The sequence below is a fragment of the Pieris napi genome, chromosome 8 (genome assembly GCF_905475465.1).
Source record: "Pieris napi chromosome 8, ilPieNapi1.2, whole genome shotgun sequence".
Taxonomy (NCBI): domain Eukaryota; kingdom Metazoa; phylum Arthropoda; class Insecta; order Lepidoptera; family Pieridae; genus Pieris; species Pieris napi.
This window is the reverse complement of record NC_062241.1, coordinates 10969176-10982031: the sequence shown is the minus strand read 5'-3', so window position 1 is coordinate 10982031 and position 12856 is coordinate 10969176. Positions and strand designations below refer to the sequence as shown.

Genomic DNA, 12856 nt, shown 5'->3' with positions numbered 1-12856 from the left:
ACAGACGACGCCGCCATCTCCCGCCATATGCCGCCATCGGATGCCGCCGCAACCGCAGGCGCCGTTGTCTCAGAGAGACCCGAGCCGTCGTCGCCTGGCGGATGCGCCCATGGGCATGACGCCCACCATGGCGCCCCCCGCACCCCATCAAGTGGCGGCTCAAACGGAGCCGCAGGTCACGGCGGACACGGATTTATCGACGACCGCCCCGCCCATGGGCACGACGCCCACCACGGTGCCTCCCGCACCCCCACAAGCGACGGCTCAATCAGCGCCTCAAGACGCGGCGAATTCGTACGCCGCGACGACTGCATCGCCGGCAGTAGCCCGCCGGCCCCCCCTCGCACCCCTGCCCCCCGCCGCATCGAAGCCGAAATATCCGCCGTTTGTGATCGAGTCCCTCCCTGACTGGACGGTACATGTCAGGGAGATGAAAAAAAGGCTCGGGCGCACGGTCAACGCGCGCGCTTTTGGGCAGGGGTTGAAAATCATCCCCGAAGACGAAGAGGAGTACCGTGTGGTACAACGGTACCTTGGGGAGTTGGAGAGTAGCGGCGTCAACGTCGTTTACTTCTCCTACTCCCTACCAGCTGACAGGCAGCTGAAGGTGGCAGTGCGGGGCGTTCCGGCGGACACGGAGCCCGAGGCCATCATGACAGAGCTGCGCGACCTCGGGTTTGAGCCGGAACACGCTCAGCCCATACGCGCCAGGAAGGGTAGACCGGGGTGTATCTTCCTAGTTATTCTGCGCCGCACCCCCGACCTCACCCCCGCTATATATGACATCAAGGAGTTGCTGTGTATACCGGGGGTCACGATCGAGTCCTGGCGGGGCAAAAGGGGCCCCGCCCAATGTCACCGGTGCCAAGGATTTAGACACTCTTCGCACCAATGCCACCGGGCCTTAGCCTGTGTGAGGTGCGGGGAGGGACACCACGCCACAGACTGCCCCCTGCCAAAGGGGGCAACGCCGAAGTGCGTCAACTGCAAGGGGGCGCACCCGGCGAACCATAGCACGTGCCCTGTGCTAAAGGAGGAGGCGCGCAATAAGCGCGCAGGCACAGTGGCACACACCACACGGGGCATGGGCGCCTCGAAGGCGCGTGGCGCACATGGCGCGCCTGGCGCGCCTGGCGCACCTGGCGCAAGTGGCGCGCGGGGCGCGCGTGGTGCGCATGGCGCGCAGAGCGCGCGTGACGCACATGGCGCGCATGGCGCACCTGGCGCTTCTGCCCGTGCACCCGCAAAGCATGGAGACGAGCCGCGCACGCATGCGCAGGCTGAGCCGCGCGCCCATGGGCAGCACGTTTCGTACCATCGAGATGTAGACATTATCTCCTACCCTACGGAGCCCCTGCGAGGTCAGCGCAGGCGCCCCAGAGGTAGGAGAGGTCGGGGGGGGTTGCAACCCCCCGCCCCCCCGCGCGCGGAGTTTTCTGCGCAAGCCGAGGCTGGCCCCAGTAGGGCCGCCGCCGACTCCGCTCCAGCCGATGGAGCCACCAGAGCCGCCGGACAGCGAGCCGCACGCCCCCACAGTGGGGGCCCATTGGGGGGCCTGACGCCTTCCATTGAGGCGGCGATCGTTGAAGCGGTTGACAGGGCGGTCAACGAATTGATGGGCGCCCTATACCCGCCCCCGTCCGATCATCGTGCAGGACGCCGAGGGCGCAGTAGAGGCGTAAGAAAACAAAGAAGATGAACTTACGCCTCCTGCACTGGAACGCCGCAGGCCTTCGGGGAAAAGGCCACCACCTGCGTCACATCTTGCGTACCCAAGACGTGGATGTGGCGCTCATCTCCGAAACACACTTGCGCTCCACCGACCGCCTGAGTGCTGCGGGCTACTTCGTCTACCGCGAAGAGCACCAGGCGATCACCGGGGCGCCCATACGTGGCCTGGCGGTACTGATTAGAAGGAGGATTCCTCATCGTGCCATCCAGGCCACAAATCACACTGGCATCCTGACGCTAGGGGTAGAGCTGGAACTGGGTGGCCAGCCCACAGAAGTGTTGGCCATCTACGCTCCCCCTGGCTCTAACTTCATCCCGGCCGAATTGGAGGCCACGCTCAAACAGAGGCCAACAATCCTCGCGGGCGACTGGAATGCCAAGCACATCAGCTGGCACTCGCACTCCAACAGCCCGCGGGGGATTCGACTTCTACAATACGCCGAGACCCGAGGTTACACCGTGTGCGGGCCAGAAGACGCGACACACTACCCAAGGATAGACACCCACAGGCCGGACATCATAGACTTGGTGGTACACAACCGGCCTGGCCTCCACCTGGCGCAGGAGGTACTGATGGACGAATTCCAGTCGGACCACCAGCCAGTGCTGTGCATCGTCGCGGGGGCACCATCCCCGCCTGCGCGCACCTGCAGGGTCACCGACTGGAACGCCTTCGAGTCCATCATTGGAGACACCCCTGCACCCGGCCCACCGGACATGACACCAGGCGCCGTTGACGACATGGCGGAGTCCATGACGCGGCAACTCCAGGCGGCTCTGGCGGAAGCTACTACGACGCGTCCGCCGGAGGTCATACGCCCAGACCTCGCTCCCCACGTGCAAAGACTGATAAAACAGAAGCGCGCACTCAGGAGGCAGTGGCAGCGCAATCGCTGCCCAGTGCTGAAGACGCAGCTGAACCGCCTCGCCGAGCGTGTCAAGGCCGAACTGGCGACACACGCGCGGCGCACGTGGGAGCACTCTCTGGGAGAGGCCACTACAGAGCCTACTCGCCTCTTCCAATTATGCCGCCGTCTCTACCGGACTCCAGAGCCGAAGCGTCCACTGTATGACAGCAACGGCGTCATCACCTACAATGACACCGATCGGGCCGAAATCTTCGCCGAACACCTCCAGCGCCAATTCTCGCCGAACACCGCGACATCCCCTACGCGTGTGGCTGAGGTAGAGAGCGCTGTCGAGGCCCGGTTGTCAAGCCCGATCCCACCTGACGAAGCCGGGATCTTCTTCTCGCCATCGCAAGTGCGGAAGACGATCCGACGACTGCCGCTGAAGAAGGCCCCAGGACCGGATGGCATCACCCACCAGGCGCTGCGCCATCTGCCGATGAGGTGGATTGTCGCGCTGGCGCGCCTTTTCACGGGAATCCTCCGGACCCTCCACTTCCCGAAGACCTGGAAAGAGGGCAAGGTGATCCTAATACCGAAGCCCAGGAAGGACTCTACCCGACCTGAGAGCTACCGGCCCATCACTCTGCTCTCGACGCAGTCGAAGCTGTTCGAGAGGCTGCTGCTGCAGAGGATCCAACTTTACCTGCAGCCAAGGCCCGAACAGTTTGGCTTCCGCGGCGAGCACAGCACGACGTTGCAGCTGACGAAGGTGCTCTTCACTGCAGCCACGGCCCTGAACAAGAAGAACGCGGCCGCAGCCGTCATGCTGGACATGGAAAAGGCCTTCGACCGTGTCTGGCACGATGGCCTCGTGTTGAAGCTCGCCGAGTCTCCACTGCCCCGCCGCATAGTCGCCGTGCTCCGCGCCTTTCTCACTGATCGCACGTTTTTCGTAGCGACGGGAGAGGCTGCGTCGAGACCGCGACCTATCACGGCGGGTGTACCACAAGGCAGCGTGCTGTCTCCAATCCTGTATGCCACGTATACTGACGACGTCCCGTGCCCAGAAGGGTGCACCTTGGCCCTCTACGCAGACGATACGGCGTACGTGGCCACATCCCTAAACATAAAGCACGCTGCGGTTAAGCTCCAACGCGCTCTGGACCTCCTGCCAGAGTGGCTAGAAAAGTGGAGATTAGCCGCCAACCCTAACAAGACACAGGCGATTGCCTTTGGCCAGAGTAAGTTGCCGCCGCCCCTGAGATTCCTGGATCAGGACGTGCCGTGGAAGACGCCGGTCACATATTTAGGGGTCACCATAGACCGGCGACTCACAATGCGGCACCATGTCAACAGGGCAGTAGGGAGAGCCAAGGGTGCGACGTACGCGCTCTACCCCCTACTCTACGGCAACTTACCCCTCCGAATCAAGCTCGCGCTCTACAAACTGTACGTGCGCCCACACCTAACGTACGCGGCACCGGCGTGGTACTCCTACACAAAGGAGACCCACCGCCAGAGACTGCGCGCCGTACAAAACATCAACCTACGACGCGCAGTGGGGGCCCCCCGCTACGTTAGGAACACCACCATAGCGCGGGACTTGAGGATGGAGTCAATCGACGAGTTCGTCGCACGGCTCGCCAAGGGGATGTTTGATCGAGCGGACGCCTCTCAACATCCCCACCTCAAGGACATCGCGCCGTGGCACTCCAGGCCACCAGACAAATACAGGTATCCGCGTGAGCTATTCTCCGCGGATACCCCAACCACCGGACGTGACACCAGGGCAGCAACCGCGGCTACGACCGCTGGTCGCCTCGCTGGGCCTCCCCCGGGGCTACCGGGGGTCTCACCCAGCGGAGCTTGACCGCGAGCCGCGTAGCTGCCCGATACCAACCATTGAGACACCAGGGCCAAGTCGAGAATACTCCTTGGCCCCAAACCACCGGACTTGACACCCCGGAATAGACCCCATCGGCTGCGCGCAGCGAGTTGAGGCCAACGCCTCCTTGCGCGCTGCAGCCCCCATCAAGAGGAGAAACCTCGACCCCGTACCGCCCTGTATTAGCAGGGCGCGAGAAGTCACTCCACCCGAAGGGGGCATAGCCCCGAACGGGCTTAAACACACCCCTCTAGAGGGAGTGTGTAACAAAAGCAATGGAGGTGTTCGTCACTCTGGTTTCCCTTCAAAACGTATAAATCTTTCGCCTTTTACTTACTTTTTAAAAGTAAAATAAATTTATCCAACAGCACAAGATTGTCTTTTTAATATATACTATTAAAAAGACAACAAAAATACTGCAATGTGCTACACTCAGTATTTATCAAATTTCACCTAAAATCTATCAAAACGAGATTTAGTTAATTTCGATTTTGATTATTCTTAAACGTTAATTTGTATTGTTTATTTTTAATTAAAAAAAACCATCAATAATAAAATATTTAGGGTGTTTATTTTGAAATTAATTCAAAAATTAGGAAAAAATCGATTAATAAAAAAATAGATTATTTTTTAGACAGAGTAGACACTTTAAATTACTCTACAAAGTACAGATTATATAGATTATAATAGAAATTGATATAAATGTATTATAAACTTTGCACAAGGCAAAGCGTCAAAAATTGAGTTAGACTCATTTGAGTGTCCCCCTCCACGGAAATCTTTAGTAAAAGGCGAAAGATTTATACGTTTTGAAGGGAAACCAGAGTGACGAACAGAAATATATGTAGACTATATATATGAAGTCAGAATTCAACTGCTATCGCGTTTTAGATTTACATTTTTAATAAACAGCGACATCTATCGGTGACGTTAAACTTCTTTTTCTAACAATGTACCAGGGACCAATGTTCGTTTATACGTTTTTAATGCCAGGTAAGAGGCGGTGGTAAATGTTTTATTAACACTGTTGTTAATAGATTATCATAAAAAATCATAGTATTGTCTTTGATTGACATAACCTTTACAAATTTAAAGAAAAAACTTTTTACCGGATTAAAGTTATGTATTATTTTAAATTTAAAATTATGTTAAATAATACATAACTTTAATCCGGTAAAAAGTTTTTTCTTTAAATAAAAAATCATGATGATAAAACTAATATTTTGTACATGAAATTTTTTTGGTGGTATTTTTTCACACACCACAATTTTGCCGCAATTCCTGATATTAAGTGAGATGTGGTCTATTGAAGGATGCCTATTTAATCACCGATTAAATGAGCCCATATTAAATCGTCTAGGGAAGAGATGAAAGGGAGACAGGAATTCCATTCCTATGCTGTTTTTACAAGAAACGACGACTTAAATCGTGCAGTGTGGCACCTGGGGGTGTCAACAACGAAGGGGAGAAACTCCGGCGTGCTTCTAGACGAGCGGTGTTTGAAAGGGGATGGTGGAATGAGGTTGTGTAGTTCCATGGCATGCATTGCTAAAAAAATGCAACATGCATACTTTGAAATTCCAAATTCTATGTATATTTTGTCCTAAGATGCGTTTTACAAAATGGTTTATTGATATATTTATTTATTTTATTTTTACATTTTAGGTACAGAAACCGAAAACAGATTGGTTAAATACATACAGTTAATACACACTATACAACATTTGTAAACTTGAAGTCCAATTATATCTGTACACAGCATTTTAGTGGAATCTTCAGTGCTGGTTTACTAACTATTAACATTACATACAGTATATAATATGTACATATATTAAATTTAATGACAAAAAATTAAGTTATTGAGGTTGCAAGGCCTCACCGCGAATAATCTTTTTAAATTGATAAATACTATTGAGAATAATATCAACATTAGAACACACGGACTTATATATTATAAGATCAAGATATATAATTATATAATACTGGTACATTCTAGCAAGCGGACCATTCTGGGATACATTGTTATGGGGTACATCTTTACTACATAAAGTAACATCATGCAAAACGTATAATACCGGGAAGGTCGTATAAATTAATAAGCGGCGCTACAACCTTTTTAGGTCTGGGCCTCAACTCTCTGTATCTGTTTCATAGGTGATCCCTTCCTGTGCCTGACACACGCCGTCGACTTTTTGGGTCTAAGGCAAATCGGTGTCCTCACGATGTTTTCGTTCACTGTTCAAATGCGCATATAGAAAGTAAGTAGATTGATGCACAACTGGGTATCGAACCTAAGACCTCAGGCATGAGCGGCTCTAGGCCAACAGAACTATCAAAAAGCTCTTAAAACCACTCTTTATCAGTGATTAAAACTCAGCTATATCACTAGTAATAGTAATAATACAATGTTATTTAATTATTTCGCCAAACCAGTAAACGTGTACAATCATTCAGATCTACAAAAGCCTTTGATACTTTTCGAGTGTCATCTTCATACAAACTTTTGAATCCATTTCCTACAAAGTATCAAAGTGTTTCCATTCATACAAGCTGACTCGGCGAACAGTCAATGAATTTCGTGTTACTGATTAGCTAAACTTAATTTATGATTTTATCAAAGTAAAACAATAAATACAAATTAATGAACACAAAAATAAATAAGCGTCTGCATTTGGCAACCAATATATTAGGTCCTTACATATGAAATTGGCGTTTTGTATGGGAGTTTTTTAAATGGAATATATTTAATTAAACAAAGTATGTACCACTGCTATCTCAGCACTTCTGCCATCTTATAGGTAGTTCATTGATCCCTTTACTAAAAGAACCTGACGGAAATCAATAAAATCTTTGAAGGCGATTGCGACTGCCCTGAAGATATACTGGAATGTTTTAAGTTTAAATGGTTAGAATCGATCCTCGGCTGTGCATTTAACTTGATCAAGGAAAGTATGGCGACGAATCCTGCATGCCAAACACACAAAAAGTGTGTGTAAGGCACAGAAGCCTGATAATCTACTTGCCTATTAGAAAAACCTTAAACTTTGTAGCGCCGCTGATTTTTTTATTTTTTAGAAGTGAAACTTCGTTATCGGCGTTGGAAAAAAATTTACCGTCACATTTTTCGGTTACGCGTCACATTTTCCCTATAGTTTATCTAATTGTACTTTATTTAATCAATTTCTGTAAAGTTGCATGTAGTAGTTCATTTTTCGAAAAATAAGGTCATAAAGAAGCTTCTCTTCTTACGTGTGTAAACGCACACATTTTTTTTTATTGCAAACGTGTATATTTTAATTTTCCTAGAAGCAATATTATTTTGAGTACACAAAGCATCTCCCCCATCATTTAATACTTGTGGAAGACAAGAAAATCAATTATCAGAGAGTTTCTTACAAACCTCTTTCCATTACGTGTTTGTATGTGCAACAATGGTTTAATTAAAGGGGAGATGCTTTTGTTGGAATATATAGGGTGTAGTAATGGCCGGCTATTATGACTTGTCATAACAAAAATTCTATATTTGCAAGACTTTCTGGAATTGACGGCTTGTTATTCAGACATTAGTATATAAGAAATAAGTAGGTAATCGTTTATTTCGTTTTAGCTAGTTAAATTATTATTAAAATTCGTTATCTATACTAATATTATAAAGAGGAAAGATTTGATTTTTTGTTTGTTTGAAATGAATAGGCTCCGAAACTACTGCACCGATTTCAAAAATTCTTTCACCGTTGGCAAGCTACACTATTCCCGATTGACATAGGCTATGTTTTATTTAAAAAAAAATAGGGATGCTTACTAAGACTTGAATAATTTATACGAGGTGTAAAAAAATAAACAAAAAACTTCCTTCAATCGCGTGCGCTGCGAAAACTAATAATGATAGAACAAAATAATGTATTACAATTTTTTAGGACACATCACTGTCTATAAAAAATGTCACGGCAGCATGTCTCTATCTTTTATAGTTACGTCATAAAAAGCACCCTTTTATGAATTTTTTTTTATTAAAATACCACCGCTAGAAAAGGCTCTTTATTCATACCTAGGTATGATCCTTATCAAAATAAATACCAACGTTTCACATAAGCTACAATTTACTGGCATAACCACCAAAAAAGCATGGTGGATTGGTGTTCTCCTGCCGTTTCTCTTAAATAGTTTACTATTATGTAATATAACAAAAATCTTAGCCACAGCAACTCTTGGCCGAGTCTACTAGATATTAAATATGAGACATGTTGCTTATAAATTAGGATAGGTTAGTTTAGGTTAATTGCGCCAGCGCGGGGGTGTGGAAAGTGGTTTCCTAACAATTAAAAAAAAACGGTTAGTTTAGATTTCCTCCCGTCGTCCGGTGTGGAGCTCTGGACGTAGCTCCCGAACCGCCACCTTTGGATTGGATCTGTCGCTTCCCTTCATAGTGAAAGCTTTGGTGGAGGCTGACAGCTGCGGCCCGTGGAATATCGCACAACAGACGCTCATGATGGACGCGGATTAAGGGAAACTGTTACTGCGCTTCTCGTCCATAGCAAACAAATGGGGCTGTTCGGTTTTAGTGGGTCCAATGCACCTCACAGACGGAAACCCAAACTCCCCGCGTCACTGTTAAAAGCTGCCCCGGCAGGGTCTGTAAATTTATTTCCCAACCATAAAAAAGCAGGTTAGTTTATTAGTAGTTTCTCGCTTTGGAGTAGCCCTGAACCGCAGGACTTGATTGAGGTCTATGACGGATTTAAGCCCTTAGGTTGAATGCTTTAGCGATCCCGAGGGCCCATCTTAAGGGCGTGTGGAGGGCTGAGGTGTTTTCAGGTAGAGTGTCGCTAACCCTCTGAATAGGAGAGGGCTTTGAGTGTAGACCCAGCCCCACAGTCCCTGCATCAAGCTCGACATTTATGGCGCGAGCCTGCGTAAGCGCATTTTCACCTCATTAAAAAAAAGGTTCTCTTCTCTCTACTCTCAATTGTTCGACTTGGCTTTTTTAGAAAACTTAAAGTACTCAGTGGCTTCTCTAATTTATACATAAGTATGAATTGACCAGGGAAAATTCCATGTGGCAAAAAAAAATATGATTTTTAATTCAGTCAAATAACTATTACCAGTTTTGGTGATACATATACAGTTATATTGCTGTGCGTATTTTATATCCGGTGAGTATATTATTAAATTTAAAAAAAACATATAGCGATAAATATTCGACGAATATATTAAAAGTTGAAACTATAAAACTTTCAATATGACGTAACTTCCGTTTAGCTCCGGAACTTCCTGTCGAACGATGCACTTATGCGATTATTCACAATTATTATGGATGAGTTCCATTTTTAAAATTTCATGATCGATCACATTTCAAAGTTTGAAAGTGTTATTGTCTCTTCAAATCGAAATATTAAATAATAATCTAAATGAAATCGTTGACTTTTACGCTAGAAAAAGTAGAAAGAGGGCTCAAAACAAAAGCCGTATCAGTGTTATTTAATTATAAATTTTTTTTAGGTCTGGGCCTCGGATTTCTGAATCTATTTCATGATCAATTGTCAATCTAATAGGCAAGTAGGTGATCTGCCTCCTGTACCTGACACACGCCGACGCGACTTTTTGGGTCTAAAGGCCGATTTACATTATCTTAGTGTTTATGGAGAGTATTTTAGTACAAGTTGAAAGGCAAGTTCTTTAGTGCTTTAGTGCGTTGCGAGTGAACGTTTACATTTCTTCCAGTAGAGTATCATTACAGCGCCACAATGAACGCGCAACGACGTCGGCAAATACGCTCTATTCTACGCAAAATACTAACTGTAGTTATGGAACAAATAGAAGACGAGATTTTATTCGAAATAAATAAACAAAATAGCTTCTTTTGAGGCAGTGTATGCCGAATGCCTAGCCTGTTTGTTTTTGTATAAATTGTTTTTAACGTTCCACAAACATTCGTGAACAACATATTCAGACACAAATTTGATAGTTGTATCGTCCGACCATTTAGCCATCTTTAAAAATCAAAAAACACGCACGCGTTTCACGGCACTTATGCACTCTCCTAAAGATTTGACTAAATTACGTGTTTACACACAACGAGGGAATATCTCGGGGGGTGCGCGGGCGTGGGAGGGGTATCACTTGAAACAAAAATAAAAAGCGATTCTATTTTGATTCAACTTGAAAGTCAAGTAGAACCGTACTAAAGCAAGTAGCGTTTACACGTTTCAACTAAAGTACTATCCTAAAGCACTCTCCTAAACACTAAGATAATGTAAATCGGCCATTAGTCTTTAGTAGCAATAAATCGTATTGTTTAGTTATTATTTAATTAAATGTTTTCATGTTTTCATAGTACCGTAAATTAGTATGAGGCATTTGTTTGAGTTAATTCGAATTTCGAATTATTTAATTAAATGTTTAAAGTTAATAAACATAATTAAAACAATTCTTAACTACATAAATAATCGAAAAATAGGTTTTAAAACCTCTTTACATTAAAAAAGTTTTCTACAATTTAGGCATTTAATTAATATACCCGTTGATTTCGCAGCTGAAAAGTCCTCTTGAAATGCAAATAGTTTTAGATGCAGCGCCGAACGTAAAAGCTTATTGTATAGCATTCACATTTGACATTGTTTCGAATTGAACAGTAGATTTCTTTGTTCGCTTCTTGGAAGAGAAATTACTGTATGTGAAAATATTTAAGTGTTTTCTTTTTGAATGTTGTTAAATACATGCACTTAAAATTATTTATTAATGTATTTTATTTGTATTAATTGACCTTGGGAATGAAATGTATAAAGTTAATAAGTTTATTAATAAAAATGGTACAAATATCCTATTAGGTGGGTGTTTTTGGTACGTTTTGTTTAATGTAACAGGAGGCAAACGGGCTGGAGGCTTACCTGATGTTAAGTGATACCGCCGCCCATCGACACTCACATTGACATTGCCGCAAGTGCGTTGCCGGCCTTTAAGGAATTGGTACGCTCTTTTCTTGAAGGATCCTAAGTCGAATCAGCAGCACTTTATAATTAATTTCATCATCGGACATCGAGGTGGTGGAATTCCGTAGTCGTTCCACAACTGAGCGTTTTTTAAAGCAGTTTTAGCCGCGCACCACCACTACGTGGAACCAATTGCCCACCATAGAATTTCCGAACGAAATTCGAATTAGGCTCCTTTAAGAAAAGAGTATAACAATCAAACTGCCCCCTTGTGGGGCGTGGCACTGCTCTAAGTAGAAATAAATTTTACACAGATAGGATATTTTTTAATCGTATATAAAACGCTAAATTTAATAATAATTTAAATATTAATTTGTACGCTACACGTGTTTTCTTAATAATGTCTTTGTAAAGATGAACTTTCCCTCCGACTTCAACTTTAAACCAAAATTCGAAATTCGAATTAATTCAAACGAATGCCTCATACTAATTTACGGTACTATGAAAACAAAAGACACAAAATTGACTTTCATAGGCTGGGCTTAGAGAGGGACAGTCATATTGCGAATGTCGAGAGGAAATGAGATACATTACATAAATATTCAGGAGCATCCGTCGGTGTAATGAAAAAGCCTGACCTTATTCAAATTTTGTCTTGTGATGTGACGACATTAATGACGTGTGCCTTAATGAATTGCTCGTGTTAGTTTTTTGTATGCCAACAATTTTACTTTATTTATTTAAATATATCTGCCAAGAGTTCGAGTAATTTTAAATCTAGAAACACGCAGAAGGAAATCAATTAAAGCACGCGCTTTAGGAGCTAAACAAAATTATTTTGAGTGATCTATATGATCCAAAACAAGATTTAAAAAATCATTTAATCAAATCAGTATAATAAAAACAAAACACAAATCGTTTTACGCCCGAACCCAATAATTAATCAATAATGAGATCAGACCGTGACAGTCGATCGATCTTCTATCTGCATCCCAATAAGCAAACCGGATGGTTACGGATAAAATGCTCTTTGTCGTTCCATTTTACCGAGTTTACACTCATATTTGATACTCAATGTAAAACAAATAAAACCGTACAAATAATATTAAAATATACATGACTATGTTTAAAACATAACTAACAGCTTTTTTAATTTTTTTTAAAACTAGTGTAAGTTAAAATCTGTTAAAATAATTAACTGTTGAAATCGAGCTTTTGTCAACTGTCATTTTCATACAAAGGTATTTCATTCTCAGATTGTTTTCTATCCACAGACACCGATCCGACCTCCCATGGATAGCTTGTATCGACAGATGGCTATTACAATCCGTCGATTGGTTTTGGCACACTTGTTACAACATTTGGATTAAGATTTATATCTCAGATGGTTAAAAATGGATTGAGATAGGTTATTGGGTTCGGTCGTTAAACACTATAAATGCGTAGCTACAGTTAATACA

General features: G+C 44.9%; 1 protein-coding gene and 1 non-coding gene across 9 annotated transcripts in view; both read right to left on the bottom strand.

The window, feature by feature from the left end:
- Nucleotides 1-12856, bottom strand: part of LOC125051499 (uncharacterized protein CG43867) — a 315007-nt gene that overhangs the window by 155372 nt on the left and 146779 nt on the right. The window lies entirely within an intron of this gene.
- LOC125052083 lies at nucleotides 5180-5296 on the bottom strand. Its single transcript, XR_007117399.1, has one exon. It is a non-coding gene; the product is annotated as a U5 spliceosomal RNA (small nuclear RNA).